Source organism: Tauraco erythrolophus, chromosome 1, assembly GCF_009769465.1.
Source record: "Tauraco erythrolophus isolate bTauEry1 chromosome 1, bTauEry1.pri, whole genome shotgun sequence".
NCBI lineage: Eukaryota > Metazoa > Chordata > Aves > Musophagiformes > Musophagidae > Tauraco > Tauraco erythrolophus.
In genome coordinates this window covers 105,650,939-105,666,250 of record NC_141465.1, presented here as the reverse complement: position 1 = coordinate 105,666,250, position 15,312 = coordinate 105,650,939, and positions in this window count along the sequence as shown.

Sequence of the window (15,312 nt, the reverse complement as noted above, 5' to 3'; positions counted from 1 at the left end):
CTTCACAAACTGCTCCAATGTGAGTCCTTCCACGGGGTGCAGACTGGAACAGACTGCTCCAGCACTGGTCCCCCATAGGGTCACAAGTCCTGCCAGCAGACCTGCTCCAGTGTGGGCTTCTCTCTCCACAGGTCCTCCCAGGACTCTGCTCCAGTGCAGGCTTCCCATGAGGCTATGGCCTCCTTCGGGCATCCACCTGCTCTGATGTGGGGTCCTCCGTGGGCTGCAGGTGGATCTCTGCTCCACCATTAACCTCCATGGGCTGCAGTGGGACAGCCTGCCTCGCCATGGTCTTCACCATGGGCTGCAAGTCTGCTCTGGTGCCTGCAGCACCTCCTCCTCTCCTTTACAGACCTTGATCTCTGCAGAGTTGTTTCTTTCACATATTCTCACTCCCCTCTTCAGGCTATTGTTCCACGCAGTTTTTAACCCTTCTTAAACATGTTATCACAGAAGTGCTGCCACTGTTGCTGATTGGCTCAGCTTTGGCCATTTGTGGGTCTGTCTTGGAGCAGGTTGGCGATGGTTCTCTTGGACATGAGGGAAGCTTCTAGCGGCTTCTCACAGAAGCCGGCTCTGTATCCCCCCTGCTGCCAAAACCTTGCCATGCAAACCCAATGCAGCTACCGCATAGACTGAGCTTCAGAAGACCGATGCAGCCCTCCAAGTCCCAGGTTGCAGGGAGTGCCTGGGACCTCTCTCTGAGGCTAGGAGTGGTGGCCCTCTGTCCTTCAGGAGCTGTGCTGTCCTGGAGAAGCTGTGCTGCTGGGGGATCAGATTAATGTATATAGATACTTGAAGGGAGAGTGAAAAGAATATGGAGCCAGGCTCTTTTCAGTGGTGCCCAGCATCAGGACCAGAGGCGACACAAACTGATACACACAGGAGGTTCCCTCTGAACATCAGGAAACAGTTTTCCACTCTGGGGTTGACTGAGCACGGACACAGGTTGCCCAGAGAAGTTGTGGAGTCTCCATCCCTGAAGATACTCAAAAGCTGACTGGACATGGTCCTGGGCAACTGGACCTAAGTGGCCCTGCTTGAGCAGTGTGGTTGGACCTGGTCCAACTTCTGAGGTCCCTTCAGAAGTCTCTTCTAACCTCAACCATTCTGTGGTTTTTCCTTGAGGTGATGTTGCTATACTAGTTGACACATAGCATAATGTTTCTGTAATCACGTTTGTCAGCTCTTCAAACTTGAGATGATTATATATATATATACACACATATATATATAATGGTGGTGAGGTATTGGAACAGGTTGCCCGGAGAAGTTGTAGATGCCCCATCCCTGGAAGTGTTCAAGGCCAGGTTGGATGAGGCTTTGGGCAACCTGGTGTAGTGGAGGGTGTGCCTGCCCATGGCAGGGGTGTTGGAACTAGATGATCTTTGAGGTCCCTTCCAACCCTAACCGTTCTATGATTCTATATAGGAAGGGGCGGGCGTGTATCCTTTTTCCTTTTGATATCTTTCAACAGTGCCTTCAACAGTGATTCTTTGCCATGAAAGACTACTGAGATGAAAGTGTGCCTTGTGGAATTATATTTCTCATGTTCATGGGGAAAGGAGGAAGTATTTAAAGAAATTCTTATCACTTTGTCTAACTGCATCGAGCAAACAACTGTTTTTGAAGTCTGCTGTGTTTAAGAATATTTAACAGCAAAAGCAGCTACCTTGAGCTTAATGTAGACTCGCTTTAAAACACAGAGAAGGCTGTCTTCCTCAAAGCTGGTGCTGGAAATGGAAAACATTTTGGTAAATGTGAAATATTCAAAATAGCTGCTAAATTCACCAAAAATATGAAAAGAGCCTGCTTTTATAGCTCAAAGTTGCTCATTTCTCATCTTCAAAAAAACAGGGTAAGATGCATTTGTAATACTGCGCACTGTAACTACATCTCTTGTGTAAAAATCAGAAAACTTCTTGTTCTTTAACTGGTGACACAGGGAAACTCTATAATAAGGGGGATTTGTGAATAAAAGATTATTACCATGTATGTATCAATATGGAAAGAGCACAGATTTCACCTGAAAACAGGTTTTGTGGTGATAGTTCATAAGAGAAAAAGAGTACAGGTAACTCCATTGCACAGGTAAGAAGATGGGCCACGGAAATAAAGTGTGAATTAACCTGTGTCTCAGCATGTCATTTCAGGATCTGGCAATAAACCCAGGTGTTTTCCCAGGTATATTCCTAGTCCCAGCTTCACCCAGAGAAATGAGATGCAATATCTGTTTCTAAAAGTTGCACTAGAAAGCAATTTTCAGTTAAGATTTAGCAATATATTTACCAGTAGCAAATTCATTTTAATAAGAATGAATCATGCTTCCCAGTGAAATGGTTGAGGTATTTCCCTTAATTGTTTGCACCCAAATGTTTTCTTCATCTTTGAATGTAACAATTTGGACACCCTGTCTTTGAGTGCAAAACTTTGTATTGACTCATCCTGTAAGTTTTCTGAGTCCTTTTGAGATTATGCTGTGGCAGCAGGATACGAAGTCTGAACCAGTCTTGATTGGTGCATCCACAAATCAAAAGAAGTGATAGGGCACATAGTACAGGTTGCATATATATCTATCAAGTTGTTATTTTTTTAATACTGGAACTGTTTATAGTGCTTCAGGGACAGACGAAGCCAGGCAGTACTATTCCAAGGAGCTTAAAATCCTAATTAAGTACTACAAAGCTAGAAGTACCTGTCAAGAATTGCCTGACCAGGTACTCTACCACAAAAGAATCATGCCAGGAAACGGTAACGTAGATGCTCTGCAAAGAGAAACTTTGTGATGTGCATTGGGTCCCTTAAATCCCATTGAGAGCAGTTCTACTCCCAGGCCTACACAGAGGTGGCAGGACATGCTATTTGGATGCAAATGTTCATGAGAATACCGACTTCCATGAGTATTCACCGTTTTCCCTTTCTGCAGGCTTTCTTGGGAATGTGCTGCCGTGTATACAGCTGTGTGCAAAAACAGTAGAAGGAACAGGGTCCTAGTAATTGATGTGAATTTCTTAACTTTATCCAAGTGAGTTCTTAGATTATTTTTGTAGTATTCATTCATCTTTCTTATCAGTTTGTGTTGATGTTGCATTGTATACTGACAACCGATCAAGCTTGTGGTTCAGATAACGTTTCACAAAGGTCCACAAGCGAACCAGTAAAACACGTATTCTTACATGTGTCTCTGAATCCAGGCTTTCAGGCCCAAGGATCCAGCTCCCCCAGCATCCCTTACATGTCAAGAGCCAATGTTGCTTTTGGAAATGAGGTTAATTATCACCTCTTGCTGTAGCGAGGGAACCTGGGTACATAAATATGTCCAAAACTATGCTGCTAAGGTATTTGCAGGAAGCCTGTGACGAGATTTGGAACAAAGCTAACTGCCAAACCATCCTCTTTACCGTTTCTTCCCTAGTGCCACAGTAAAGTACTTTTCAGGTCATTGACATCTTGGATATGGAGCTCTAGACAAAAGCTCAAGGGGTTAGGGAGAGCTCTCAGCTCTACAGTGGCAGACTCTTTCTTGAGCGCTTCATGTAAGCTCTCTGTCGGGGCAAATCTTGGTGGCTTGAATGTTGAAGTTTTGCAGGCTGAATATTTGCAAGAACAAACAGTTGTTAGGACCAGTTCCTTCCTGGCTTGTTCAAGAGCCTGTTATTTTATTTTCTTTTTTTCCCCGTCCATCCAGACATTTTAGATTTTAGCTTTTGGCTTTTCCTAGACCCTATTCTAGCCCTGTGTTGGACCTAAGGAAGCCCACCTGATCGGCTGCCAAGATGAGTCAGCAGAAGAGCTCTTTATCTCCCCACGTGGTCCGAGTGTCTGACACTTCCAGGGAAGAGGAATAGTTGCTTAGACACTGGAATTTCCTTTGCTGCAGTCAGGAGAGGTGGGCTGGGGATTAAATGAGATTGAAAAAACATTCTCAGGGGGAGTCATCTGCAAAAATGCCAGAAATTCAGTGTGAAGAGAAGTGCATAAATAAAACTAAGGTCACTTTTCCCTAATTCCAGAACATGTCAAGAAAAAAAAATTATATCTTTGTGTATATTTATTTAGGTTGCATTGTGCCTGCAATCTAATTCAAGATAATACAGAGAGAGCGAAAATAGAAGCCAAGTCACATCCATGGAAAACTCTGGCACGTTTAGTAGACAAGACAGTTCCAAACTTCAAGAAGCATGAAGACTTGAGTCATATTTCTTGGATGTGCTCATTTTATTGGCAAGCAGTACATGTTAAAATCCCCATTGTTGAGAAATCTGAATTCCCTTTTGCCTTAAAATATCCGCACTGAGTATAAGGTGCCTTATGACCTTTTCATAAGTGAAAAAGTATTATTCTGAATAATGGCTGTAGTAGTTCGGTGAGGATTTTGTGTGGAAAAAGTGCAGCTCTTGGCCAAAGTAAACTCTGGCAAAATCAAGATAAGCTGGTGGAAGCGGTTTGTTTCGTGCAAGTTGGTAGCATGCTCTAGACAAAGTCATCTTTTCCTGTATGTTGGATGGAAATAGTGCTTCCCACTCTGGAAGGATGTCAGGAGAACACATCTAGAGAGTGCGAGGCAGCCGGGGCCGTGTTCAGACTGCTTGTACCCTAATGCCTGTCACAACTCCATCTCTCCATTGTCTGAGAAATCAAGCCTGAACAGTCTGAATCACTCATGACTAATTTGAATGTAGTAGTTATAACTCCTAAATTAAGCTCCCCGAGTAGGGGGTGTGAACACACCTTCAGGCATTACAGTAAAGGGAGGGCCATCTAATTATCTTAGAGTCTGTATTTTGCCAGAGATTTCTTTAGGAGAGGATGGAGCTGCTTATAGCCTGTTTCCTTGCTTCTCATCTAACTCATCGTCTTTTCTTCATCTGCTCTAAAGGCCCATTTTCCCACTAGTATTAAAACAAGTGATACACCAGCCATTTATTTGTCACAGGCTGACAATTCCCAAGTTCTGGGAAACTTTGCCTCTACTTAAAAAGCAATGGTCAACATAATCCTGTCGGCTAAACCCCCTGTGGGGGATGCATGTCACGCAGCAAAAGAGCTCTGCTGATGCTGCTTGTATGATTTCCTCAAACAGAGTGAGCAGTAGTGACAGATGGCCTTTTTTTTCCTTTTCTCTATGTATTGCTGGAGCTTTTCCTTGCAGAGCTATGCTGGTTGGGATAAGGAAGCAAACCAAGCTGCCTGGAGGCTTCTCAGCAGTATCAGCACGTTGAAGGCTGGGGCTCCAGGGAGAGGAGGCAGAGTTGGACCAAACGGTGAGGGCAAAACCAAAATCCTCCGCATTTGCTACGTTTGCTGCAGCTCCTGTCCCAGTGGGGTGGGAAGGGAAGAGTCAGTGACTGTAACTGGTGGGAAAGCACACCTCTCCCACTCCAGCAGGGCTCTGGTAGAGCTCTACCCTAAATATTTTGTCCCAGGTCACACAGAAAGTCTGAATCAGGTGAAGCACACCATCTCTATCGATGAGGAGAGAAAAGGGCTGATATCCCCAGCTAACACAGCCGTGCAAATGGGAAGGAGCTTCCAGGCTTGTGAGTGTTAAACTGTCAAAAAACATTGCTTGTAGCTGCATCGCTGCTTGCTGCATTCAGGATGGTGTTACTCTGCTAAAAAAATTTCCAGCTTTACTGAAATACCTCTGTCCTTGCTAGACGTGCTTTGCAGGATGGCACGCTGCTATTCCACTACCGATAAAGCCGTCCTGTTGTGCAGATAGCCTTAACGTTGCTGCTATTCGTCCTCCTCTGTGGAATGGCAATCGCAGTATTTCCGTTCCCCCACCCTTTGTCTTCATCCTAAGAGCCAGGGATGTCAGATCCATCCTGGGGAAATGGCCAGATTCCTCAGGTTCGGCTGTCAATTCGGCTCTGCATCCGTCACTCCACAATGAGCCTCCCACTGAGGGCAGTGGTGGGGGAAGGTAGACTGTGACCTTGTGTAGCAATGAACTGCTTAGCCGAGCTTTGTTGTTTAGTACCTTATTGTTGCTTTCAGGATTGCTCTGTAAGAAAGTAAGTTCCCTTTTAGGGCCATCTCTGTTTCTGCCCTTTGTTTCTCTTCCTTCCTTATTTTCCGGTCCCTGAATGTAGCGGCGCGCATGATTTATACCAGTGCAAACCCTGTTGCATTGACGTAGAAGGATCTGCAGCTGCTGGTGTTAGCCTGACTGGTGAATTGCTGGGTGGCTTGGACTCCTCCTAGAGCCTAGAGTCATTTTGCACTAGAGTAAGTTACACTGCAGTGGTTGCTGCCCAGTTCCTCTCTTGGTCTGCATGATCTTGTTTTCATGCAGAGTTGTGCTGGCCTGCAGCCAGGCTCCACTGCTTAGTGTCTATGTGCTCCAGAAAATATATCTCGCACGTTCTCCTAGTTAGCTCGATGCCCTGCCTAGTCACAATGCTTTCACCTGGTCCTGGTTTTCCTTTCCTCTGAGGAGAGAAGTAAGCACAAGTCTTGATTTCTCTGCAAAACTGCTTTGATCATCTACCCACCTGCAGTACTGTGTTCAGCTCTGGGGTCCCCAACATAAGAAGGACATGGAGCTGTTGGAGCAGGTCCAGAGGAGGGCCACGAAGATGATCCAAGGGCTGGAGCACCTCTCCTCTGAAGACAGGCTGAGAGAGTTGGGGCTGTTCAGCCTGGAGAAGAGAAGGCTCCGGAGAGACCTTCTAGCAGCCTTCCAGTACCTGAAGGGGGCCTATAGGAAAGCTGGAGAGGGACTTTTTACAAGGGTGTGTAGTGATAGGACAAGGGGAAATGGCTTTAAACTGAAAGAGGGTAGATTTAGATGAGATCTAAGGAAGAAATTCTTCACTGTGAGGGTGGTGAAGCACTGGAACAGGTTGCCCAGAGACGTTGTGGATGCCCCATCCCTGGAAGTGTTCAAGGCCAGGTTGGATGAGGCTTTGAGCAACCAGATCTAGTGGAAGGTGTCTCTGCCTATGGCCTATAGCAGGGAGGTTGGAACTAGATGATCTTTAAGGTCCCTTCCAACCCAGACCATTCTATGATGATTCAAAGATGCTACCATTGCAATGATTGAGCAGAGCTACAAGCAGGATGGCACCTAGAGAAGAACAAGCAGGAGGAGTCAAAGCTGGTCTGCAAGAAAGCAGAGAACAAAACCCTGATCCAGGCACAGCTGGCCTCCCAGCCAGTTAGCGTCTTGTCCATTGTGGGCTTCCTTTCCCTGTGCCATATGCATGTTCGCGGTCACATCAGGTTAAAACGAGGATAGCTTGCTCTAGAAACATGGTTACACAAATCCAGGCATGCCATGGCTGTGTTACAAAGCACATGATATATTCTGATCCCATGAAGAGTATATATAGACAGCAGCATAAATCACTAATCAATAAAAATTCTAGACAGAGTTTCTGTGTAGTATGTCTCATCAGGGCCTTTTGTTGTTGTTTTAATCGGGAGAACTTTGGCAAGGCTTTGTATTTTCAATCTGTATGAGCTTGAAAAAGGTGCCTTTCGTCAGCAACCTTTACTCGTGCCCTCCCCCAATCTGTTACCAAACCCCATATTGCAGTAACATACAAAGTCCTTACAGCACTGCCCTGCACACCTCAGTGTTCAGGCACTACAAATTAACTTGAAAATCTCCTGAAGTGCACCGCAAACCAGCATTAATTGCATAATGGTTCTGGATGGTGCCATGAGGCAACGGTTGGTTGATGCCAGCTAGAGTTAGTAGCAAACAACTGGCAGCAAGACTGCCTTTTCCCCTTTCCCAAGTTGGAAAACTTGATGATACAAAGATTTTCAGTTGGAAAACTTGGGAAAGGCACCGAGATTGTCAGGGGGTGCTGCTCCCCTGGCTAGGGGTAACATGTTTGTTGAGTCGCTATTAGCCTGCGGTGTTAAATTGCCCGCAAAAGTTAAAATGCGCTCGTTGGCTTATTTCCATTGATGACAGCATGTAAATCGTGCAAAACCCTTCTACCAGGTTGTTAACGGGGCAAGATCTGGCATAAACTTGTATGCTCATTACATCTTTCTCCCAGAGCATTGGTGGTTTGGACATGATGTCTGAAGGTGGCTCAGGGCATCCTGAATCACTCTGAGTCTCCTTTTAACTACCAGTAGCCACCCTTTGTTCTTTTAAATATCTTTGTCGTGGGTTAGGCCACTCCAGCAACCAAACCCTACGTAGTCGCTCACTCACCCACCCCCTGGGATGAGGGAGAGAATCAAAAAAGAAAAAGAAAAGAGACCCGTGGGTTGAGATAAGAACAATTTACTACTACTGCTGCCAATATATGTATGTGCGGATATGTACAAGGATAAATATATACAAACGAGTGATGTACGGTGTAATTGCTCACCACCCCTTGACCGAGGCCTGTCTCGTCCCGAAGCTGCAATCCCAAAACAGATAAAACCCGATACCGCAATCCCGGATGAACAGGAGGCCCCGAGACAGAGAGAGAGAGAGAGAGAGAGAGAAAACACCCCGAGAGTCTGAAAGTGAGAGTCCCGGAAGGGCAAAAGCCCTTCTTTCCGGCTGACCCTCACTCTTATACTGGGCATGACCCTGCATGATATGGAATACTAATTGGCCAGTTTGGCCCTCAATCTTAAGTTCAGGTACAAATCGTAAGGAGAGTTGTGGACCCCTTGTCCCGGCCATGCTCCCCCCCTATCCTGTTGTGCTCCTGAACACTGGCAAGAACACGACAAGCCGAAAAGTCCTTGAGATCTCAGTGCCAACTACAAACATCAGTGCGCTATCAACATTCTTCTCAGAGCGAGCCTCTGGGTAAAACCAAAACATGGAGCTCTCCTAGCTGCTATAAAGAAGAGCGAACTCTGTCCCAGCTAAAATCAGGACAATCATGAAGAAGACTTTTTTTAACAATAAAATGTCCATATTGGGTGAAGCCGAAAGTTCGCTCAGCCCAGTACGCAGCCTCCAACACACTGTCTGACAGAGCCATAAACACAGCGGCCAAAAGTGGATTTGTAGAGAAGACCACAGCAGACAGCAGGCATGTGATGATGCTTTCCTGAATACCCTGTAATTATCCAACACTTATGGAGTGCAAATCACAAAACAAGTCTCAGCACAAGACCCGAAATGTGAAGTGACCCTCTTACCCAGGGAAGGAGCCTGTTTGTTAACGGATTGTCCTGGAGGTGGGTGGTTTGAAACTCTGCAAGTTGTGGAAGAGCCTGGTTACCCACGTCCTGGTCAAAAACTGGGAGTGCAGAGCCAAAGTATGAATAAATCTATAGCTCAGGCAACATAGAAGAGGCATCACCACAGCATTTCCACCCTCAAGCAGTAGCAGTCAGCTGTGACCCGTACAGCTTTCCAGAAAGCATCACTGAGTCTGCAGCCCATTCCCAAGGGGATCTTTGGAAGAAGATATCCAGAGGGAATAACTGTTTTAATCCCCATTCCTGGAAAACAGGCAACGGCATACAGCACTCGGGTAGTAATTTCAGGGTCTTTGAAAAGGCTCAAGAAATATTCACATAATTGACTTTCATAATTCACAAGTCCACACTGGCACCAGTAAGGGTATCCATGCTTATCCTCTTCCTCGTGCTGGCACTAGGCTTCTGTAAAACCTCACAAGTTGTTCAGACCAAGGAACAGATCCAGCTGCAAAACACTGGGGAAAGAGTATGATCAGCAGTTATGTTGGCTCCGAGGAGAATGAGGAAAGGAAAAAAATGTCTTTTTTTTCTAGACAGAAGCCTGAAGTCCAGTCTGTACACTGCTTTTCCGTTATTCAAGAAAAAGGCCACAGGGTTTGGGAGAGGGTGGGAGTTTTCTTCCGAAACACTTGCAGAGGTGTAATTCAGGGTGGCATGCACAGGTACTTTAGCATAACAATATATTTCCCCTTTTTTTGTGAACATAAGTTACACTACTGATGCTTTTTGGCTGGAATATCTACTTTCACGTGCAGCAAGGAGAAAGAAGTGTGGAGATCATGCAGTACTAGAAGAATGAAAGTGAAGCAACTTTTGTGTTTGGACAGGGTCTGAGTGTCTGTCAGGAGCAGCAGTACAATCTGGGAACCGTTTTGCAGAGCTGCATGTTTCAGACTAATTCTAGGCTGTCAATCCACGGCAGAGACAGCTTTTGTTTATTTTTGTTAATTCCTTTTCTAATGCATTTTGAGGGAGCAAGGTCCTACAGTTGAAGGCATTTTGCCTTTTAATCTGTTGAGGAAGTAAAATGTTCCTAATTCCAGTTCCAAGAAGCCTAGATGTACGGCCACATCTTTCATCTCAAAAAGGAGACGGGGCAAGCCGCCTGCCTCACAGATTTGCAGAGCGACTGTGGTAGGACGCGTAATGCATCCATCTGTCTTGTAAGCCACATAAAACTATCTCTCCTTCACTGACAAGTACCTGTTTTTTTCAAAGCGTAACTGAAAACAAACCAAAAACCACACAAAAAGGGAGATTTAGATGCAGGTTCAATTGCATTCTTTTAAAGACATTCATTAGTTGTATCTAAAAACTTGGAACCAAAACTGATTATTATTTTTTTAAAGTACAGTCTGAACACTGGGGCTGTGTAGGACAAGGGAGAATCCAGCTCTGTGTAGCACCTTCAGTCCTGTAGCTAGGAAGGAGCTGATCTTGGTAATGAGTTTCTGGATCCACCATAAAGGGTGGTCCTTCTCCCCTCCTCAGGAATCACCTGTACAATGACACTGAGCCTTTCTCCTGCAGTGCAGGCAGAGGCCAGCCTGGGAGTCAGCTGGAAGTAGGAGTCCTTCTGTCAGCTTCACAAGGAGATGGTGAGGGACAGCATGGAGCAGGGACTTGCTCCTCTTCCAGCACTTTGCTACTACATGAAGCTGCAGTGGCCAAATTGCACAAGGCCCCAGCTCCATCCATTCCCCGAGCACTGCTACTCCTGTGCATGCCTCCCTCCACTGCATCTCCTCGTGGGGCCACGGCAACGTGTCCTACCATGCATAAAGGCATTATTCGAAATATTATTTAAAGTCATTGTCATGGTTTGATGTGGAGGGGGGGGTGGTTCTGGTGGCAGGAGAGGGGTTTTGGTCCCTGTGACCTCCCCGGTTTTGGAACCGGGTTAGGCTTAGTTCTGGCCACCAGATCAGACTGCCATCCCCCTCGGGATTGAGCCAATAGGGCGCCTCTGCAAATTGCCCTATTTAAGTCAGGACAAAGGGACCGGAAAAGGTGCTTCGCCCAGGATCGAGCAGAGAAGGGAGGAGGGCACTGGCCCCGCTCCCTGGCTCCCAGCCAGGCAGCTGCCTGCGTCGGGCCGGCGCCGCCCACGGAGAATGGCGGCGGCGGAGCCAGCTGGGGAACTCGGGGGCACCCCACTCCCGGGGTGCCCACTGGGCTGAGTTCACCTGGAGAGGACTGAGATCTGAGAGAAACAGCTGCATCGACAGCAGGTCAGTGAGGATGGAGCGGGAGGAGGTGTGCCGGAACCGAGTTTCCCCTGCGGCTGATGGTGAGATAGCAGGCGGCCCCCCTGCAACCAGGACGGCCTCGGTGGAGCAGAGACCCACTCGCAGCCCATGGGGAGAAGATGCCTGAGCCTGAGGATGGTCGTGTTGGGGTGCACGGCAAGCAGAGCCATCTGGAGTCTGCGTGACAACCCACGCCGGAGCGAGTGGCTACAGCTCCCTAAGTACCCGAGACTGTGGTAAAGCCCACACCGGAGCAATCTGTGGGGAAGGATTGTTTCCAGTGGGCTGGACTCACGCTGGAGAAGTTTGTGGATTTTTCCTCGTGGGTAGGGGATCCATTGGAGCAGGGGAAAAGGGTGTAAGGACTCCTTCTCCTTTAAGAAAGAAGCAGCAGTAACAGCACGGAATGAACTGACCTGCACTCCCCCAGTCCCTGCCCCCTGTGCTGCTGAGGGGAGGAGGTAGAGCCGGGAGGAAAAGGAAAGGAGGGGGAAGGTGTCGGTTTTAAGATCTGGTTTTGTTTCTTTCTGTCCTCTCGAGTAATCGGTTTTTGTTTCCCTTTGTCCTTCTAAGTAATCATTAATAAACTGTTTTGCTTTGAGAAAGCCCTGTCTGGTTTGCCCGGGACCATGGTTGGTGGGTGCTCCCTCTGTTCTTGTCTCAACCCTCAGTCCCTTTGTTGTTTTTTTTTTCCTCTCCTCTCTACTTTACTGGAGAAGGAGAGACTGTGTGAGTTTTAGTTGCTGGATCAGCCTAAAACCACGACAGTCATAAATAATATTGCATATAGATTCGTGGTGCTGTTAGAGTATGTAGCTGTTGAAATCTCATTTCTAATGCCATTAATGATGTTAATGAAGAAAAAAAAAACAAAAAAAAACAAAACAAAAAAATTTTTTTAATTGCAGGAAACAAATAGCAATCCTTTCCGCTTTCTGATAGGCCATAAGACCTGGGAAAATAGCCACTAGCAACAATATTTGCATTTGCAAGAAGCCTTCCTGTTTTTTTCCAGTATATTCTAATGAATTTTTCTAATGATGGTAACCCCTTCATAAATATCCACACAGTGTGGTAGCAGCATTTTGTGGAATCAGCAGACTTTGGTGGAGAGTGAAATATTAAAATTAAGTGATAAGCTTGAGTATCAAGTGTTCCGGGGAATATGCTGTTTTGGGACAGGGTGATATTCACAAGCACTTTTTGAGATAAGCCCCATGAAAACCTTTTCATAAACCTCTGCAAACGAAATCAGCTAATGTAGCAGTCCGCAGGAGAGGACAGACTTGCAGTTGGAAGGGAACAAAGGCCACATGAGGGGAAATCCAACTTAGCAGATGCTAATTCACACCTATAAACTACTGTGAGAAAAAGCAGCTGGGATTGAATTCCCCATTCCTTTTCGACATAAAAAAAAATTGCAGCAGTATTGGCTTAAGCACCCTCAGAGAAATGCTCTCAAGGGGAACTGAACAGGGGCTGGGAGAGAAGAGGAGACCCAGGATTTAAGTCTAGCAGCAGTGCCGAGAAGTCTGGCTACAGATGCCCAGAAAGGTGCTACTGCCTCTGCTTCTGCTCCCACCGATATTGGGGTAGTGCAGCTGCGTAACGGAGCACACTTCTGCTTCAGCAATGAAATGGCACGTAATCAGAGACGAATCTTGCTAGAACCTCGGTAGATGATGATGATGATGATGATTATTGTTATTATTCTGGTTGCTCTCTGATAAAACCTATTTTAAGCACGCCAACCTCTCCAGTGTGCATGCCCAGTGAACGCACCCGATGTTAATCTTAAGTGATGCATTCCTGGGTGTGCTTCGAGTCTTCACACCAGTTTTTGCTTGGAAAGGAGGGGGACACTTGAGAGGGTCAAGCTGCAGCCTGCCTCAACCCTTCACAAAGTTTAGAGGAATTCGGGTGCTGGGGTTCTTACCTCTGACAGGTAGATTGGCTCACCAAACTCCTCTTTCCTCCTGAAATCTGGCTTATCTTGAGCAGCAAGCAGTCCTTTCCATTTTTGCTTGCGAAATTCCCTGCAACGGCTTCAGAGCTTGGACGCAAACACTTTTTTTCGAAACGCAAAGTGACAGGAGCAGATGCCTTTATAGACAGCAAAAATCTTGAAGAAGGGCAGAGTAAATAAACATCAAAAATTAAATATATAATCTTGCCACACAGAGAGGAGCTTTCTCTTCAAAATGAAGCAATTAACATGTACGGACTCATTCTGCCGGGCTGGGAGGAAGCAGGAGGCACGTTATTTAAACGAATTGCCGTGCAGCCCGTGATTATCATTAGGACTCATTCAAACCCAGGCATTCAGCAAAGCTTCTGCTCCGCGGCTGGCTCCGGGCTGCCTCTCTATCAGTACCTATTGTTTCATAATCTCGCCATACTCGACGCTTTTTTTATCCCAAGCAAGTCTGCCTTGTTTATTACCCTCCCCAGTGACTAAGCTGAAGCGCGTTAACAATGCATGGTTTCATTCGGCTCTTCTTCTCTCGTTAGCTGAAAGAGAGATGTCTTCTCCCCTAATTGCAGAGGATCTCTTCAGCTTTGCAATTTCTGTACTGAAAGCTTGTTTAGGGGAAGGCGCGGGGATATACATAAATCTGAGTACTCACTGACAGGGGAGATAATTGCCCTCTCCCTCCAAGCATGCCAGAGCCCTCCTAAACAGCTCTGCACAGGCAAGTTTCTGCGAGACGGATGAGAACCTCACACGTGGCTCAGCAGCCACGGGCTCTCTTCCTCCACCCCAGCCAGATGGTTTCCTTCTGCTAACAGGAGCCCAGCTCAGGTGGGTTCTCTGGGGCCAGATCTGGCCGTTCCCAGCCCAGGCAGCTCCGACGTGGGGTCTGCAGTTGAATGGGATGGGGATGCGCTGCCAAGAGCAGAGCTTGCCCCTTGCACAGGCACCACCACCACATGCTTCCTGCAGGGAAGGAATCACTTTGGGGTGATTCTTCCTTTCCCTTGTGAGAAGATGGATCTTGTTGAAAATACTTCCAGGTTTTTAACTTTTTTATCCATCTGTTCTGATTCAGAACAAAACCAATGCCTTTTTGTTGCTTTGGGAACATTGACCTGACTGAGGGGGAACCTGCCTTCCCAAATGTCCAAAGGAGCAGCCTAGCCATCTCCAAGCAGCCCCAAACCTTGCACGGCCACCTTCCCCATGGTACCTCTGCGATGCTCCCCATGCTCGTTGTGTCCTGTGGCAGGTGAGTTGCAGCACCAGGAATCCCATCCCTGCCCAAGCCCCATCATGCTTAAATCTTCCTTAGTGTCTTCCTTCTCCTCTTCCATGAATGTCTGTGTCTCCCAGCACGAGCCAAGCATATCCAGCACTTGGGCCACTCCACCGCATGGACTCGCAGACTCGCCATCACTCACCTCTCTCCGTCTGCCGGGAATACACTGCAAAACCACCTGTCTCTCCTGCAGAAAGCTGGTCCCATCGTCTTCCACAGTCTCTCCTATCGAAATCTCAAAACGACGTTTTCGGGAGGAATATGAAGCATGCCTCGGGGTGGGTTAAACAGATTGGAGCTGGGCTGTGTTTTGCTTTTCTGCACGCTGTGCTGCAAAGATGCACTCTTCACAGCGTCAAAGACTCTCCACCCGTGACTGAAAGGAAAGCGCAGCACTAGGTATGTAAAACACAAAATGTAACATAAAAAAATACGTATATCATATATAATGTATCTATATAAACCAAAATTATATAGATTATATAAATCTATATATACACATGCAGAGCATTTATATATGAAAGATATATTGATACTACATAATAACAAACACGAATCCGTACTTCTATACTATGTTCATGTATTTACATTTCTAAAGATACATTATGGCTCTGCAATGTACTTGA